This window comes from Biomphalaria glabrata, chromosome 4 (genome assembly GCF_947242115.1).
Source record: "Biomphalaria glabrata chromosome 4, xgBioGlab47.1, whole genome shotgun sequence".
NCBI lineage: Eukaryota > Metazoa > Mollusca > Gastropoda > Planorbidae > Biomphalaria > Biomphalaria glabrata.
Window position 1 is genome coordinate 27,775,269 of NC_074714.1, and position 19,420 is coordinate 27,794,688.

At 39.8% G+C, this 19,420-nt stretch overlaps 1 protein-coding gene across 3 annotated transcripts in view; it reads right to left on the reverse strand.

The window, feature by feature from the left end:
* The window catches only part of LOC106078055 (uncharacterized), a 28,189-nt gene extending 24,468 nt beyond the window's left edge, over positions 1-3,721 (reverse strand). For 2 of the 3 annotated variants that reach the window (XM_056026039.1, XM_056026038.1), the window contains exon 1: positions 3,216-3,721. The gene's annotated coding sequence lies outside the window, so the exon portion shown is untranslated. The other variant, XM_013238800.2, reaches the window with a different exon arrangement.
* Between the last annotated feature and the right edge of the window lie 15,699 nt (positions 3,722-19,420).

Consider the following 19,420-nt stretch of genomic DNA (forward strand, 5'->3'; position numbering starts at 1 on the left):
AATCTTCCGACTTGAAGACAAGCCTTATTATCGTTAAAGCTGCTAAAGTAATTTGTCCAGAAAAGGTGAAAGTATTCAAAGTGGCAGATAGAATTTATATAATGACATGTCAATCAGCTTGTGTGAACAATTAAAGAACAAAATAGATTTTGAATTATTTTCATTGACGTAATGAGTCAATTGATGTAACAGGTGTAGCACAGTTGGGTATATTCATAAGGGCCTGTGACAGGAATTTTGAGATACATGAGGAGCTACTTGTTCTATGCATAACGCCACAACAAGCGAGGATGTTTTTGAGAAATAACAGGTGATATTGCAGTACAATTTACCTTTGGTAAATCTAGCTAGTCTAACAACTGACGGCGCACTAACCATTATGAAATAGTTTTGATGCAAAGCTACTTGCTAAAATAAGAGAGACTAATGCTAATTTTAAATTTGGTCACTTGCAAGACTTGAATTTGAAACTTCAAAGTAAACACTAAATTGTCACAACTGCATGTGATCATGTGAAGTGCTTTCAAGCAAAATTATGACAGTGGATAGACCAAATATGAAGAGAAAATCGTGTTCACTTCTCAACGTGTCAGGAACTAAAAAGATTAAATAGGGCTACAACATTTGGTAAATATGTCTTACACCTGGAATCGCTAGTACTGGCCGTTTTCATGACATCGTTTCATACGAGCAAGAATTTTCGTTGTTTTTATCTCCATTTTCATTTGCTTCTGAAAATGCTGCTGGTAATGTGCAACTAGAGCTGATAGAATAGCAGTTAGATTCTTCATTGAAAGTGAAGTATAAAAAGAAGTGGCTGCACCAAAATTTAGTTATTTACCTAACCGATACGTTCAATTGCGGAAATTTGCAGCCAGAATTCTAACTATTTTTGCAAGCGCTGATCTCTGTGAGCAGTTCTACAAATCAGCTCGAGATTATCTGACCAAAATTTGTCGTCAGTGATGATAGTGTCAGTGGCAAACAAACTTCACTTTCACCTGATATTAATAAACTTGTATCCCAGAAAGATGTCAAGCATCAGGACAAAGAAAAAAATGCGCAATCATAGTAATTTTTAACTACCAAATTATACTACAAATTTAGCTAAGGGACAGGTATGCCATTAATTATTGTATTCTATTGTATTGTTTCTAATTTACATAAAACAAGTAAGCTGTTTTGCAATTGATTTTTGGCTGCTGCCCCTCAGGCCATAGTAAGTTTTTTATGCGGCCCATACACCTTAATGAGTTTTACATGCCTGATCTAGACTCTATAAAGTACAAAGTAAAAATAAAGTAGTATAATATAGACAGGGGCAGACTGGGTATCAAAATCGGCCCGGGCATTACCATATAAATTGGCCCACAAATGAATGGCATGTCATATCATGGGAGTAGCCAGGAGTTTTTAGGTGTGGGGTGATTTTTTTTCTACCCCCCTCTGCAGTATATGTATGTAATTAATCTTCAATACATTCTGACCTTTCAGGCGTTTTTTTTAGCCTAGAATAGGTTCTTCTTTTAATTAGTGGAAAGACTGTACACACAACCAAGGACAGCTACGGAGTCTGGGGAGAGCGCTGTGAGCTCTTTCAGCTGGGTCCGAGCAAAGCATTATTTCCGTTATTTTAAGCTTTAAAAAATGCATTCTGATGTATCATCAGTGCAATTAGCTTGCTGCTCTTCCGCTAAAAAATTCATAAACCAAATCTGCTATTCACTGCACTTAATTAATGGAGTCCAGCGACTGGTAGAAAGTGATAACTATAGTTTTGCTTTAGTTTTTGTATTGGAGGGGGAGGATAACCACAAAACCTCTTTTTGGCAACGCTTAGGAAATTTGGTGACTGTAGTTTGCTTAGGTTGGCTGCACTGGCTTTTCAGACAATGAGGTCTGAGGCAAATAATGATTTGAACCCCCCTCCTCCAGGCCAAGCCAATGTGTCATATTATAGGTGTAGGCTAAGACTCTCTTCAAAATGTATACAGTTTGATAACGCATCAAAAACTGGATGTATGCTTGAGTAAGATTAAATAATGTATTTTATTTATACATGTATGTAGTCTGAAAACTATAAACAATATAATAGCAGCCTTAATGAGTTTGAAACTTTTTGGTATTACTAATAGATTACAGACGTTTCTTAAAAACATAAGATAGTTACGTCCTATGCAATTCATGTGTTTTGGGGCAGTGTCTTGTACGGGCCTCACGGTAAAGAGAACGGTTTTTAAGTACATGTCTCATTCTGTTGTGTCCAGTCTTGGGTAGTAAGATTAGACGTTGATCTTTTAGGGATAGCTTATAATAGGCATTATCTTTCTTGTGATTTGGATGAGAGCTTGTCCATTTCTCATTTATTTTATTTACTATTAGTTTCTTCATTTCTTCTGGATAGAGTGCAATGTTTAATTGTGAGTTTGTTCTCCCACTCCTGGCAAGTGTGTCACCCTTCTCATTCTAGTTCTATATGTATGTTTTCTAACTTAACCTCTCTCATCCCTCTTTTTTGCTAACTGACAATGGAACCATCAAAACACGATGGAGGGAAGGCGTGAAAACAAAAGGGAGTGCGATCAAATGTCCATGCCGACCAACAAAATGATCAGGCCAAATACAACCTTGAAGACATCAAAGCAGTGTTGAAGTTCATACAGCTCGTGCATAGCAAAAAGTACGGTCTAACATACAGACTACAGTGTATAGTGTACATTTTTTGATGTTCTTGTTGAATTTCAAACAAAATTAAGTATAATAAATAAATAAAAAGAAAACGTGTTCGGGCATCTGTGTTTCGCTGCTGTCACTTTTTTTAAAAGTTGTCTGCATTAGAAAATTATTTTTTTCTTTAATCGCGACCAGACCGGCCCATTTGGTACCAGCCCACCGAGCATTAGCCCGTTAGCCTATATTATATAGCCAGTCCGCACCTGAATATAGATATCTAGATCTCTAGTAACTAGAATTTATTATACACTATATAGATCTATACTACAATGTCCTTACTAGTACTACAATATAGACTCTACACTACTTCAATATTATGAATATAGATTATATATAGAATAGATTAGACTCTCTATATCGGACGTATATAATATACTAATATAGATTAGATCTAAATCTAATGATCTAGTAATATCTAGTTATTCTAGCTACTAAACTAGTAGATTAGTAGTAATATAAAATAAATTATGTAGAAGTACTACTTGAATTTGAAGTAGACTAGATGATCATCAGTAGTCAGTAGTAGTAGATCTCGATTCTAGATTTATATAACCTAGCCTAGGCCTAGGACCTAGGCTAATCCTAATTAAACCTATTTATAATTAGTTAATTAGATAGAATTAGATCTATAATGTCTATATTATATATATATAATTATATATAAAAATATATTATAATTTTTTTTATATTATATCTAGATTGCTAGATCTAGACTTAGTCGACTTAGACGACTTAGGACTTAGTCAAGTTAGTGATACTGATAGTGTCTTAGTCCTTTTAATTTTAGTTTTAGACTCTAACTCTAGATCTAGTCTAGTAAAATCTAATATAGATCTAGATATAGAACACTAGATCTAGACATCTAGATGCAGAATGTAGATTCACAGTAGCATTAGATTTAGATCTCTAGAATCTATATTGTCGTCTAGATCTATACTATAATCTATAGATCTAGAATAGATCACTCAGTTATTCAAATCAACTAGAGGTTATTCCCCCTTTAAAGTTCATGTTCTTGATCCAGTGCCTATATATATATATACCAGATATAAATATATATTGTTACAAATGACCAGTGACAGGAAGAGGTTAACGTGTGACCCCGACGAGATAACACATCAGTGGGTGTTCCCTGGAATGTACATGTATAAACAAAGACAGGATGTGACGTTTCCTCACTTGTTATTCCAGAGAATACTAGCCGTGTTTGTGCAACTTTGGACAAGCGATTAGGGACTCTATATAAGCCAGAGAGTTCATGTGAAAGTCAGTCGAATGGAGTCGTGAGTGAGCCGTTACAGTCGAGACAGACTATGTAAGACGTGTGCGGCTCTGTGGAAGAGAAATGTGTACGACTCGATGCAAGTTAACTAGGGTAGAGTTAACTGGAGTGGACTTCTGTCGTTAAAGTCTATACAGCGAACTACAGTGGACTTGAGCCGTTACAGTCGAAACAGTCGATGTAAGACGTGTGCGGCTCTGATTCGGTAGACTTGAGTACGACTTGGTTCAGCTTTGGGAGACCTGGAGCGACACTGGGAAGTGTGTCGTTGGTCTGTTCTGTGGAATACGGCTCGATGCAAATTGAGAAGAGAGGAATTGCAACGAAGTGAAGAGATGCAGTGCAACGAAGTATAGCTAACTGTAAACTGACAGATATTGTACAGTCTTCTACGCTACATGTTACAGTAATGTTAGAGTTAATAGTCATTAAAGTTATATGAAACTGAAAGTTTAGTCGTCAAGTTCTTTACAGTGTTTTTATTTGTGTGCCAACTAATACTTCTAGCCAGAAGATTCAGAAATACGTAACAATTGGTGTCAGAAGTGGGATATTTCTGGCTAGAATGTGTTCCATCAAACTTCTTATTGAACTTGACATGAAAGAACTTAGACAAGAGCTTCGAGAAAGAGGTCTACAGCTTAACGGAAATAAGGAAATGCTAACAGCACGTCTCAGACAAGCCCTGTTGGAGGAAGATGAGAATCCTGACACTTGTCAATTTGATATCAAACCTAATACGATGGAGCTTCTGAGAACTTTGCAATACAAAATGAACTCGGTGAAAGAGAGCATTAAGAAGATAGAATCAGAAATCAACACCAGATTTTCTTCATGTAACCAGTTGATCAAAGCCATGAATGAAAATGAGCAAATAGCTACCACGAACAACAAGACAGAAGAACAAACAGATACGATTAAAGATCAAACGAGGACCATGATGAACGAGCTGCTGAACACCCAGCAGTATCAGATTGAGTCGACAGATAAAAGAGCTACACCATTGATGAACAGCGAACAATTGTCCAACCAAGAATGTGGCGTTACAGACAATTACGATAGGGATGCTGGTGATGGTTGTGCTGTCTGTGACTGTGATGGCAAACCAAACGAATGTGGCCCACAAGAAATGAAAAGAGACGGTAGCTGTTACTATTTCAACGAAAAGCAGAATGAGACCGCTGAAGAAACACTAGAAGAGACCTATAGTTTGACCGAAGCTTTAGCTACAGATAAACCTGATATGAGTACCTCAACCAGCCAAACAGATCAAGACAACGTTGGGTCTGCGTCCAAGCCTGTTGCTGTGGGCCTTAAAGACTTCTGTCTTCTATCTGCCAGTGTCTACGAGAGGAACTCGAAGCTTGATTACTGCACTGATGCGTTTGAAAAGAACTGTACGTACGTAGCTATGCAAGAAGACTGTGAATGCCAAGAAATACACCAGCAAGGTCTGGACTTAACAGAAGCATGTCCAGCTGTCAAGATCAGCGCGAGAAGCCCTGGTGAAAGTCAAGGAAACACAATAGAATCTGATGCTGAAGTTGATGGACCTTTGCACGTTGAATGTTATCAACCTGCCCCACAGTCGAGTCCTCTAGACTCGGATGAAGGTGATGACGTGTTTGACAACTTGCCTTCAAGTGGACTTGCAGCTCATTCGCAAAGCACCCATCGAAGAATAATGCTGAAGCAACTTGTTAGATCAACAGTCTTGATGACTACAGCTATGAAATACAATGCCTTCCTATGTGCTAAGTCGCTGCCATCAGCATTGATCGACAGGAAAGCAAGACAACGACAACGACATCAACGCAACCAAAGAAATATCAAATTGAGGAGGCGGAGAAAGCGACATATGCAGAGTGCAACGTGGATGGCTCCAACAAGATCAAGATACAAACCCACCCCTTCTCCCACTGATAGACCCCCACCTGCATTTATGAAACTCCATAGCCCATGTTGTTAGAAAACAAGCCCACCATTTCTCCCACTGATAGACCCCCACCTGCACTAATGAAACTCCACAGCCCATGTTTTTAGAAAGATTCTGTCCGGGACCATAAACCAAAGAAGAAAGCCTTACGAATCAGTTGAAAGTGTGAAGCCACTAAAGAATAATCTAAGAACATTCATGAGAATAGATTTGATGAAGTATATCAGAGGTTTTAGAAGAACGCTAATTAAGTCAGAAGCAAGAAGGACAGAAAAGAAGTAGTTTAAGATGTCAGAACTGTAGTGAGTAACCATCTGTGACAGAACTGTACAAGAAGATCAACCCAACATCGTACAAACCCAAGTCAGTTGCTGTTGTTTAAAAGAAGAGCATGTGAATATTGCTGTAGTGTGATGAACCTAGTTATCTCTGAAGAAGCTCTGTAAAAAGATGCTTGAAAATGTAAAACTCAGCCAGTGAAGCACGAACTCGTTAGAATGCTGATGAATTTTCTCGACAAGAGTGCCCAATGTAGTCATCTGAAGGTCGATGTTTCCATACCAAGATTGATGAAAACATTTGTGAGGAACTGCTGAAAAATGAGGATTTGGCTCCCATTCTTCTATGGAAAGAAGATGGACAACTGCCAGATTGAAAGAACATCTCTGAGAAGGGGGCAACCACCAAAGCTTCCTTCTTGATCATCGATCGGTTTCTTCAGTATAGTGGTGAAATGGAATCTGTTCGGGACGAACAGATCTAAGAAGGGGGCAGTGTTACAAATGACCAGTGACAGGAAGAGGTTAACGTGTGACCCCGACGAGATAACACATCAGTGGGTGTTCCCTGGAATGTACATGTATAAACAGAGACAGGATGTGACGTGTCCTTACGTGTTATTCCAGAAGGTACTAAAAATGTCCAGTGACAGATAGAGGTCACAACTTGTGACCCTGGCTGGATGACACTGCAGCCGATGTTTTCTGGAATCTACATGTATAAACAAAGACAGGATGTGACGTTTCCTCACTTGTTATTCCAGAGAATACTAGCCGTGTTTGTGCAACTTTGGACAAGCGATTAGGGACTCTATATAAGCCAGAGAGTTCATGTGAAAGTCAGTCGAATGGAGTCGTGAGTGAGCCGTTACAGTCGAGACAGACTATGTAAGACGTGTGCGGCTCTGTGGAAGAGAAATGTGTACGACTCGATGCAAGTTAACTAGGGTAGAGTTAACTGGAGTGGACTTCTGTCGTTAAAGTCTATACAGCGAACTACAGTGGACTTGAGCCGTTACAGTCGAAACAGTCGATGTAAGACGTGTGCGGCTCTGATTCGGTAGACTTGAGTACGACTTGGTTCAGCTTTGGGAGACCTGGAGCGACACTGGGAAGTGTGTCGTTGGTCTGTTCTGTGGAATACGGCTCGATGCAAATTGAGAAGAGAGGAATTGCAACGAAGTGAAGAGATGCAGTGCAACGAAGTATAGCTAACTGTAAACTGACAGATATTGTACAGTCTTCTACGCTACATGTTACAGTAATGTTAGAGTTAATAGTCATTAAAGTTATATGAAACTGAAAGTTTAGTCGTCAAGTTCTTTACAGTGTTTTTATTTGTGTGCCAACTAATACTTCTAGCCAGAAGATTCAGAAATACGTAACAATATATATATATATATCTGTCCAATGGCTGTGTGAAGCGTCTAGTGTGGTAGCTTAACTTGTTGCCACCGCTGGCTAGCATTTGTGAAAGGGGAGCAACTTTGTAAGTCTCTCTTGCCAGTACATAGCCTCTCCACAGCAAGTCCTATGCAGTACCTCCTCGTGGTGGCAGATGGAAACTGAGGCTGCGAAGCCTCAGGCTAAACTGCAAGGGTCTCGGAGGAGGTTTGGCCCCAAGATGTGAGGCAGGCATGGCCCGTCGGCGTGCGGACACGCCCTGTTGCCCACAAACCAAACCCCTAGCTATAGGTCAATAGCCGCACTGCCTTGTGTGTGTGTCCCTGTAAGGTCTAAGACTAAGGGAGTAAACCCTAACAGAAAATCCGGTCCTGGAGCCCCGTAGGCGGGGGGACAGTAGTAAGACTACTGCTCTCTGGCAAACTCCTGCAGCCACCTGTCCCCAAATTGTGATGGCTCGCCATCCCTTTGGACCCGGTCAGTATGGAAGAGAGGCGGGTGCTGACGTGTGGGCAGCCCAGCACTCGCAAATTTACCGCCCAGGCTTTCCCCCAGCAATGGAGAGGTCACTCCATCTCTGACAGTAATGTCTTTGAAAAAACACGGAGAGTGGTAGTTACCGGTGATAAGTTCCTAGCCGATTGGCGTAAGCTGGAACGCCAGGGACCACTCTTGACGGTAGGAGGGGCTTTTTAGCCTCACTGGATAGCTACTGCCTGCCTTAAGCCGAGCAGCCCTCGGACAATAAAGTGCTATCCCGCCACAGCTTGCCGCACCACTGGGTGCTTGGTGCTAAGACAAAATAAAAAAGCAAGCTGCTCACCCGCACCTGCAAATAAAATGAAAAGAAAACCCTCAACATTAATGCGTTTAGCAAGCTGGAACATACGGACAATGTGTCCTGGCTTCAATACTGACCCTGAACTCGTCACCGACATGCGACAAACAGCTATCATCGACAGAGAACTCAGCAGACTAAACATTGATGTGGCCTGCCTGCAAGAAACCAGACTGGCAGACAGTGGATCTCTTACAGAAAGCAACTATACTTTCTACTGGCAAGGAAAACCAGAACAAAGCCCTAGAATACATGGCGTCGGCTTTGCAATAAGAAACAGTCTCGTCCCCTGCATTGCAATGTTTCCCATTGGCAATGAAAGAGTAGCACACATGAAATTTGCATCACCGCAAGGCAAAGTTAATATAATCTGTGCTTACTCACCAACCCTTGCTGCACCAGAAGAGGACAAAGACAGATTCTTTCAAGCTCTAGAGGACGTAATTAAAAGTATTCCAAAGTCCGAGCACCTCTATATAAATGGAGACTTTAATGCCCGTGTTGGTGATGGAAATGATGCATGGCCAAAATGCTTGGGACCTCATGGTGTTGGCAAAATAAATGACAATGGCCAAAGGCTACTTGAGTTCTGTAGCTCTCATGAACTGTGTGTAACAAATACATTCTTCTCTGGCAAGGAACGCCATAAAGTCTCTTGGCAGCACCCACGCTCAAAAAGGTGGCACCAGCTTGACCTCTGCATCACCCGAAGGATGGATCTGAAAAGTGTCATCCACACCCGTTCATACCATAGTGCGGACTGCAACTCAGACCATTCACTAGTGCTAAGCAAAATCAAACTACTTCTCAAGAAGGCTTACACTTCCACTCAACCCAGAACTAGGCGAATTAACGTCAACCATGTAGGTGACCCAGAGAAGTGTGCACTCTTTGGCGAGCTCCTGAACAGTTCAATCCCCTCGTTAAGTGATGAAGAAGACATCTCGATCAGATGGGAGAAATTAAGAGACGTAATCTACAGTTCGGCAATCACCGCCTTTGGGCCTCAAAAACACAAAAATGTAGACTGGTTTGAGGCGAATCTAGCACATATGGAACCTTGCATCGAGAAAAAACGATCTGCACACCTCGCTCACAAGACAAAGCCTAATCCAAAATCTCTGGAGGCCTTCAAAAGTGCTAATAAAGAGGCAAAACAAATGGCTAGAAAATGTGCAAACAACTTCTGGAGGGATACCTGCAACAGAATCCAAGACAGTCTCCACTCAGGAAATAGCAAAGCTCTATTTGATATCATTAAAGCGGCCCTGGGTCCAGCAGTGTCTAAGCCTGCCCCCCTTCTATCCAAATCAGGAGAAAAAATTACAGATCAAACCAAGCAGCTAGAACGATGGACAGAACACTACCTCGAAGTCTATGCCACACAGAATACAGTAGACGATGTCGCCCTGGCTTCTCTACCAGATCTTCCAGTACTGGAATGCCTAGATGAGCTTCCGAGCCTTAGTGACCTCAAAAAAGCCATTAACTGCTTAAAAAATAGAAAATCTCCTGGGAGTGATGGTATCCCAGTGGAAGTAGTGAAAGTCAACGAATCACTCCTGCTCCCTGAACTCTATATTCTCCTCTGCCGCTGTTGGGAAACAGGTCATGTCCCACAGGACATGCGTGACGCAACTATAGTCACAATATACAAGAACAAAGGGGATCGGAGTGATTGCAACAACTATAGGGGTATCTCTCTCCTCAGTATAGTGGGCAAGATCTTTGCTAGAGTGGCACTATCCAGGCTGCAAGTGATAGCTTCTAGAGTCTACCCAGAGTCTCAGTGTGGATTCAGGAGTGGTAGGTCCACTATAGACATGATATCTTCTCTACGACTACTGCAGGAGAAATTCAGAGAGAGAGACAGACCCCTTTACATTGTTTTTGTCGATCTGACTAAAGCTTTTGACATGGTCAGCAGAAGTGGCCTTTTCAAACTCCTGAGGAAAATAGGTTGCCCTCCCAAACTACTGAAGTTAATTGAATGTTTTCACGAGGAAACTAAATGTACTGTCAAATTCAATGGAGCCCAATCAGCACCTTTTGAGGTTTGCAGTGGTGTCAAGCAGGGATGTGTGCTCGCACCTACTCTGTTTGGCATATTCTTCTCCTGTCTACTGCATTATGCGTACAGCGACATAAACGAAGGTGTGTTTCTCCATACAAGATCCTCTGGAAAACTATTTAATGTATCAAGGCTGCGGGCAAAAACCAAGGTTAGGAAGCTACTCGTCAGGGAACTCCTGTATGCTGATGATGCAGCTATTGTGGCTGATTCTGATATTCAGCTACAGTCCATGGTTGACAAACTATCTGCTGCTTGCCAGAAGTTCGGCTTAAACATCAGTCAAAGCAAGACTAAGATACTTGTCCAAAACACAAACACTGCACCTCAAGTAAGCATTAATGGCCAACCACTAGAAATTGTTGATCACTTTTGTTACCTTGGCTCCATCATATCCAACAACACTCTACTGGATAAAGACATAAACAACAGGATAGCCAAGGCAATGGCCACCATGTCACGGTTGCAGAAAAGAGTCTGGGACAACATATTGCTGACTAGCAGTACTAAAGCCCTAGTCTACCGGACCTGTGTGTTGAGCACCTTGCTGTACGGAAGTGAAACATGGTCAACCTACTCATGGCAGGAAAAAAAGCTGAATGTCTTCCACCTCCGATGCCTAAGGCGGATCTTTAAAATAAGGTGGCAAGATAAGATAACAAATGAGGAAGTGCTACATAGAGCAGGATGCCAGGACATCCGCTCTGTTATCAGCAGCAGACGCCTTGGCTGGCTTGGCCACGTTCGTAGAATGCCAGTAGGTCGACTTCCACAGGACATCCTGTATGGCGATCTAATTGAAGGCAGGAGAGCCGCTGGTCGCCCACTTTTACGTTATACGGATGTATGCAAACGCGACATGAAGCTCTTCAAAATCGACACTGGCAACTGGGAAGAGGTGGCACTGGACAGATCCACATGGAGAGAGAGCATAAAGGAAGGGTCACAGATTGCAGATGTCATACACAACAGAAGCAGAAAGAAGGGTGAAAATGCAATGGCGCCTGGTGATTTTATATGCCCAACCTGTGATCGCAGCTGTGTATCAAGGATTGGCCTCTTTAGTCACACAAGAAGTTGCAAAGGGAAAAGATCGTCTCACGAGACGTAAAATGCCACAGATATATATATATATATATATATATATATATATACATGGGCGTAGCCAGGGGGGGTTAGGGTTCAACCCCCCCCCGAAATGAAATCGCCCCGCAAAGGGGGGGGGGGGGATGGAAACGGAATTCAGTGACTAATTTTTTGTTTATTTTAGGTGATATTTTAATGCTAAATCATCACTTACCACAGCACAGCCGAGGGGGTCTTGAGTTTACACTCCCCTACCTGAGGGTTTTGAGTCAAAAAACCCTATCAGGGGGTTTTTGAGATAAAAATCCCTCTACCAGGGGTTTCGAGTTTAAAACCCCCTACCAGGGGTTTTGAGTTTAAAACCCCCTACCAGGGGTTTCGAGTTTAAAACCCCCTACCAGGGGTTTTGAGTTTAAAACCCCCTACCAGGGGTTTTGCAGTTAAATCCTCCTCTTCTATAAACAAAACTAAAAAAAAATGCAAACGACAATCCCAAAATTCCAATAAAACAGCTAAGGAAGATTTTAACGTTAAAACCGCCTCCAAAATTTACGATAAACCCCCTCACAATATAAAAAAAGCAAATTACACACTCAAAATTTTATGAGCATAGCCAAAGGAGTTTTGAGTTTAACCCCCACCCACCTCCAGTTGGAGTTTGAAGCTAAAAAGTACCTCTTCAATATAAAACAAGCAAATTACACACTATAAAATATATGAACGTAGCCAAAGGAGTTTTGAGTTTTAAACCTCCTGCCAGCGGGGTTTGAAGCTGAAAAAATACCTCTTCAATATTAAAAAAAAAGCAAATTACGCACTCAAAATGCTATGAGTTTAGCCAAAGGGGGGTTTGAGTTTAAGGGTTTTGATGCTAAAAAATACCTCTTCAATATAAAACAAGATTACAAAGACAGTTTGTGTGGAAACACAAACTCAAAATCGGCCCCCGAAGTGGTCCACCCAGGCAGGCTTCAATATTTTCAGAAAGAACATCCAAATGAAATTCTATCAAAGACAAATGAGAGATAAGAATGGAGAAAGAAGGTTGATAGATCTTGTGTAGTGCCCCAACGGTACAGCAGATCAAAGTATAGGTGCAAGTGAATGCAAAGTTAGATGTGAACCTGGCCTAACTAGTTCCCCTTTCAGACCTTGTGGTCTATAGGGCAGATGATGTAAAGTTCATCTGTTTTTGTGGCCTACGGTAAACGAGGGTGTCATGTAGCCAGCACAACGACCAACCGCCTTTACCTTTCCCCAAGTAATATCAGGTACCCATTGGAGCTGGGTGGAAGTTGAAAATCCCAGTCTTCACCAGGATTCGAACCCGGGGCCCCGGTTTAGAAGCCAAGCGCTTTACCGCTCAGCTACCGCGCCTCTCCTGGCCTAACTGAAGTCTTATAGTTGATGTAATTGTTTTGAAATGGCCCAATCTCTTTTTTTTTTTTTTTTTTTTTTGTCAACAAATTACAATTCATTTAATTTCTACTAATTTGTAGTCATTTTCAAAAATTAAAATAAAATAATAGTGGTCAAGAAATTACAATTCATTTAATATCTACTAATTTGTAGTCATTTTCAAAAAAGTAAAAATAAAACAATAGTGGTCAAGAAATTACAATTCATTTAATTTCTACTAATTTGTAGTCATTTTCAAAAAAAAAAATAAATAAAACAATAGTGGTCAAGAAATTACAATTCATTTAATATCTACTAATTTGTAGTCATTTTCAAAAAGTAAAAATAAAACAATAGTGGTCAAGAAATTACAATTCATTTAATATCTACTAATTTGTAGTCATTTTCAAAAAATTAAAAACAAAACATGAGTGGTCAACAAATTACAATTCATTTAATTTCTACTAATTTGTAGTCATTTTCAAAAATTAAAATAAAACAATAGTGGTCAAGAAATTACACTTCATTTAATATCTACTAATTTGTAGTCATTTTCAAAAAAATAAAAATAAAACATGAGTGGTCAAGAAATTACAATTCATTTAATATCCACTAGTTGACAACGCCTTCAATTGTAGTCAAACTGAATATAAGTTATCTTATCTTGTAGACATTTTCCAAAAAAAATTAAACGAAACAAAGGGAAATCTGTAGTGTGATTGTATCCAATTAGTTTATGTTTCCTTTTAAGCACTTGGCATTGTCATTGTCACTTTATGGTTAAAGGGGACATAATGTATTGCTCTTGGTGGTAGTACGAAGAGGAAAAAGTGACTGATTTCATCCTTAGCCTCCATTCTGTCTCGTCAAATAGTATTTTAGACATATAATAATATTTAATTTTACACAACAGAACAATATCTTTTCTATAAAGTAATACAGAGAGAAAGGACTTCCTTGATAAGTGGCCTCAGTATTTTTGCTTTAACAGTAACAATCTTCTACATAAATGAGTTTATTAACAAAGCTGCACAGCAACATTAACAATCTTTCCTGAAATTGACTTTGTAGCAATGCTATGTTCCCAGGTAGTAGCAAGTAATTAGGCAAGGCAAGCTAATATAGGTTTTATACAGCTGCCTTGTATATTTAAAAAGACTGATCAGGGAACAGGTTAATCCCTCTCACGACAATTTTTAAAGGTCTCCTTGAGATGTAAGAGGGCTACTCTAGCATCATCAAGGTGGCCCTTGGGTCTGTTAGAATCGTTCTGGGATAGTTAACCAAGCAAAGGTGCTGCTGTATCACAATTGTTCAGGGTTCTGTTAGGGTCATGTGTAAATTATTTCAGGATAGGGGTGTCGATTAAGGATTCTTTTTTCTCTCATTACGAGGGGTTTAAAAAAATAAAAAAAAATTGATAAATAAATAAAAAATAGTTAATTTGTCTTAAACTATTACATTATTCATAAAAGATTCTTGACTTTCAATTGTCTGCCCTTGTCTATATTCTTTAGTATTATTGGTTTTGGTTATTTTTGTTTCTAGTCTCTTCGCAGGCTCCATTCAGTTGCGTCTTGTTTTCTTGTTCCTTTGTTTCCTAGTATGTCTACGATGAGGCTGCCGCTAAGATATAGACATTGTCATAGAGTTCTTGTAACGTTTCCACGGGCTTGCCGTGTTCTGTGAGTGTTGTACAGACACACTTGATGTTGACTTGTGACATGCTCTCCGATCATGTGATCAAAGAGGACGTAACCGCGAGGGAGAAATAATTCTTCAAAAGTGTTGACTTCCCTTTAAAAGACAGTTTCTTTGTAGTTTTCCATAGATAAATAAAGTTTAATTTGATTCCTATCCCGCATCTCTTAGCCCAAACTCTCTTTAACCCAGGTACATACACACTCTCACACACTCGCATAACCTCTTAAACTAACTGACATAATACAAATAGAGTAACTTTACAGATTGATTACAGTTTACAGTATTTAGATTTTTATCTCTGAGGTCTGACAATTTAGTCAAGGGCAATAAATTATACAATAATTACAATTTCTATCTAACCAGTATAATTATCAATTCTATGTTCAATTATTTTTCTAAACATTAACTCTAGATTATAAGGATTTAAAGATACATTGTTATTAACAACTTTAATTCTACTGTGCCACACAAGACTTCTGTATTCACTCACTATTATTAGATTAAATTTATGAATCATCTTACTTTTGATTTTAGGCAATTTATTTAAAACAATAGCTAGGTTAAGGTTAACATTGGTGTTACAGTTTGCCTCTAGTAGGACTTTCATAGTGCATCTAACATTATCAAATATTTTACATTTTAAAAACATATGGCTTTCATTGTTACCATTATCTGTGTGACATAAAACACATGTGTGTACATTTCTTTTCTTACTTCCTACAGGGGTCATCCCGAAGATTAGTCTGTATGTTATTTCTCTGGCTTTGGGTGTAATGTGTTTGCTGTGTAGATTTATAAAAGTGTCTCTGAAATCTATTACACCTAACTCTCTACTCCATTTGATCCTATTGAATAATCTTTCTTGTAACTGTTTCTTAAGTGTTGTATATGTGTCTTTTAATTGACTGTGTATTAGCTGTTCATTGCCGGGGAGTATTCTTGATATGGATCTGTAAAATGGATGTGTGTTTGTACCAAAGTGGTGTGGGGTGTCATTTTTTATTGGAATTATTTTATTTAACCTTAAGCCGTAGTAGTATATTGTTAATGGAAAATTGTTTGGGTTCTTGGCTACTTGTCCTATGTATTTTAATCTTAGTGCTTATATTTTGGTTCTGATGTCCTGTAAGTTTATCCCCCCATCCTCTTTGTTTTGTATAAGTGTTGTGTGTTTAATGTTCCTGATAGTGCTTTTAAATATAAAATTCCTAATGATTGTGTTTATGCTTGGTATAAAAGTTGGTGGAGGTTCTGTGATGTTTGCTAAATAAACTATCTTCGGGATGACCAGGTTGTTTACTAGTATTGCTCTACCAAATATAGTAGTTGCTGTATAATGAAATCTTTTAAGTGTGTTTTTGGTTTTGTTTAAAATATTTTCCCACTGCTGTGTGTGGTAATATGTTGGGTTGCTTGTCCACGTGATGCCGCATATTTTAATTGCCTTCTCTATTTTAAGGTTAAAGGGGATGTTTAAGGGGATTTCCCACCTTCCCAATCCCATAATACAAGATTTATTTGTTGATTTTTGACCCGCTTGCCCTCCCAAATTGAATAAACTTATCTATGATTGCGGCTATGTCTTTTTCTGAGGAGGGAAAAAGGGTGGTGTCATCAGCGTATGCTTTAACTTTAACTACGGGCGTGGGGCCTGGGATTTTTATCCCCGTGATTCCACTATCTAGCCTGATGGTTTCTAAAAGGGGTTCTAGACAAAGGGTGTATAAAAAGGGAGAAAGGGGACACCCTTGTCTAACAGATCTTCTAATAGGGATACTGCCACTAAGGGTTTGGTTTATTATGAGTTTGCTTGTGGCATCAGTGTAAACTAGCTTTATGTATTTCTTCATTCTTCCATCTATCTTCGTCTTGTCTAGTATTTTGAAAAGGTAATCATGGTCTATTCTGTCAAAGGCTTTTTCCTGGTCAATAGAAAAGAGGGCTGCTTTCAAGTCTTTGTCTTTACAGAAATATATAATGTCTCTTAAAAAATGGTTTAGTTCGTCGATGTTTTTGTCTGGGTTGCTACAGTATTGGTCCTGTCCTATTAAGTGTGGTATGAGGGGTTTTAGTCTTAAAAAAATCATTTTCGTCAGGAGTTTGTAGTCGGTGTTTAGAAGTGAGATCGGTCGAAAGTCGCTAGGTGAGGTGTTGTTTTCTTGTTTTTTTGGTAGAAGTGTGATGTATGCTAAGTTGAAATCTCTAGGTAACTGTTCTGTCACTAACATGTCGCTGTATAGATTTAATAGTAGGGGTCCTATTTGGGGAAAAAAGGCTTTGTAAAATTCAAACGTCAGACCGTCTGGGCCAGGGGATTTGTTGTTTTGTGTTGTATCTAAAGCAGCCCTCAGTTCGTCTAGCGTAAAGGGAGCGTCTGTCTCTATCTGTTCTGTAATTGGTATTTCTTTGCAGTTCTGTAAAAATAATTTTTGTGCGTTGTCGTCCGTCTGTTCCTTGTCATACAAATTAGTAAAGTGTTTCGTAAATGTGTCTGTTATTTTGTCCAGGTCGTGTATAATTTCTCCTTTACTATCAACAATGTTGTCAATAGTTCTGTCAATTTGAATGTTTTGTTCTGCTGATAAAAAAAGTTTGTTAGGCCCTTCGGTTATTTTTTTACTTTTGCACCTCAATTCCGCTCCTTTGTATTGATAGTTAAATAGTTCTTCTAGTTGTGTTAGTATATGTGTTTTGGCTGCTTCGTCTTCTTCGTGTGTTAGTAAACTTTTAAGTCTTTCCTCTTCTTTTTTCCTTTTTGAGTTAACTAGTGTGGCCAGTATTTGGCTTTGCTGCTTAATGGAGCTTTTAATTAGCGTCCATATTTGTGTCACTTTGAAATGGGGTGTGTTTGAGTCATGTATTATATTTTTGAGGAGGTTTGCGATTGTTTTTAAATAGAGCGGGTCTTTTAGGAGGTCGTTGTTAAATTTCCAGATCGGTGTTTTTTGTTTTTTCTTTTTTAGTTTTGGGTTCAGCAGTTCCACTAAGACTCCTTTGTGGTCTGTATATTGTAACGTCTCTATGAGATGTGTTACACTTTTTGTTTCGCACGCCCTTGGCACATACACTCTATCTATCCGTGTTTCTATTTGGTGTGCCTTGTCCCTGAACGTGGTGACCCGGCCCGTGACCTCTACTTCTCTATAGGCATCTACTAACCGGAAAGCCTTGATGACTCCCCCCAAATAGTCATGCGTTTTAATTGTTACACGAGGAGCAGGACCCTCTGTGTTTGTGTTTTGCTTGTCTAATTGGGAATCAATGTAATTTAAATCACCCCCTACTATCAAATTTTCTCCTGCGTACTGAGTGTGTAGAATGTCACTTAGCATTCCAAAAAACTCGTGTTTCTCTTTTTTTTGAGCGGGTGCATAAATGTTGACTAACGTGTATGTGTGTTTTTGTGAGCTTGTCCTAATTATTACTATCCTTCCGCTATTGTCTTGATATGAGTGTGTGATTGAAAACCTATTGGATGTTTGTAAAATGGCTGTCCCTCGTGGCTTTCTACCTAAACTAAAATAACCCTCCCGGAGGCCCATAAGAGAGACTGCTTTTTTGGCCTTGTACTCTAACTGTGTGTTGGTCTCTTGCAGAAAGATAAAGTCTGGCTTGTATTTCCTTGTGAGGTGTGCTATGTATGTGTGTTTATTGTTAAGCCCTCTGATATTGAGTGTCAAAATTTTGATGTCTGCCATGAGTGTGTGAGATTGGTTTGCGTGTTTGTTATTCTATTGTATGTGTATGCGTTTTATCTTTAAGAGTTGCTATGTTGTTTATGTGTTTGAATGTGTGTTAGGGTCCTCGCCCTCATCTATGACTAGCACTGACGGGGAGTCTGGAAAGTTCAGCTCGAGCTTGAACTGTTCTTCCTCTCTTTTCTCCTCTTCTACCCGGGGATCCTCGTTTAGATCCTCTGATGAGGAAGAGAGAGAGAGGGCCCTCTTTCTTGTTATTTTGGTTGGGGTGGTGGGTGCTGAACTTGCCCCTCCGGATGTTTTAATTTTTTTACTTTGCTTAGATTTGTTTTCAGGGCTGTTAGGTGGGGGGAGACCACTTGGAGTAGCTCCCATAGCTTCTATTTGTTTTTTTCCCCCTCCTTTGCTGCTTTCAACCATTGTGAAGCCATCTTTTTTTTGCTGTTGATCAATCTCGGATTGCTTTTTCTCTCCCTCCCCTTTAAGGGCCATGGCATAGGAGATTTTCCCTCCTACCTCCTTTGCACCTTCTGTGGAGTTTTGGTCCCGTCTGGGGTTCGCCCTATTTGGACACTGGTTTGACCAGTGCTGGTCCTGTCCGCAATGCCAGCACTGTTGTCTACGTCCCGGGATGGTCACGAGGACCTTGTAGGTCCTCGGATCGTCCTCATATCGTAACTGAATATAATGGGGGAGTTCAGTCTGTTTGCGGAGTTTGATCCAAGCCGCCCACTTATCTGAGTTGCCTAGCTTGATTGGCTCTATCTTGGAGCCTTCTTCTGCAAAGGCTCCAAAGATTTCTCCTATCTTTGATTTGCTTATGGTTGGTGCTACCCAGTGAAGGGTAACCCTGATTTTTTCGTCTTCTAAGGTACAGACATCTACCTTGAAGTCCTTATCATTCCCGAATGATTTCCCTAGTATACGGGTTCTCACTCGGGCGGATGTTGGGACCAGGAACCAGACAAAGGGGTTCTCGAAGCGATAGAGAG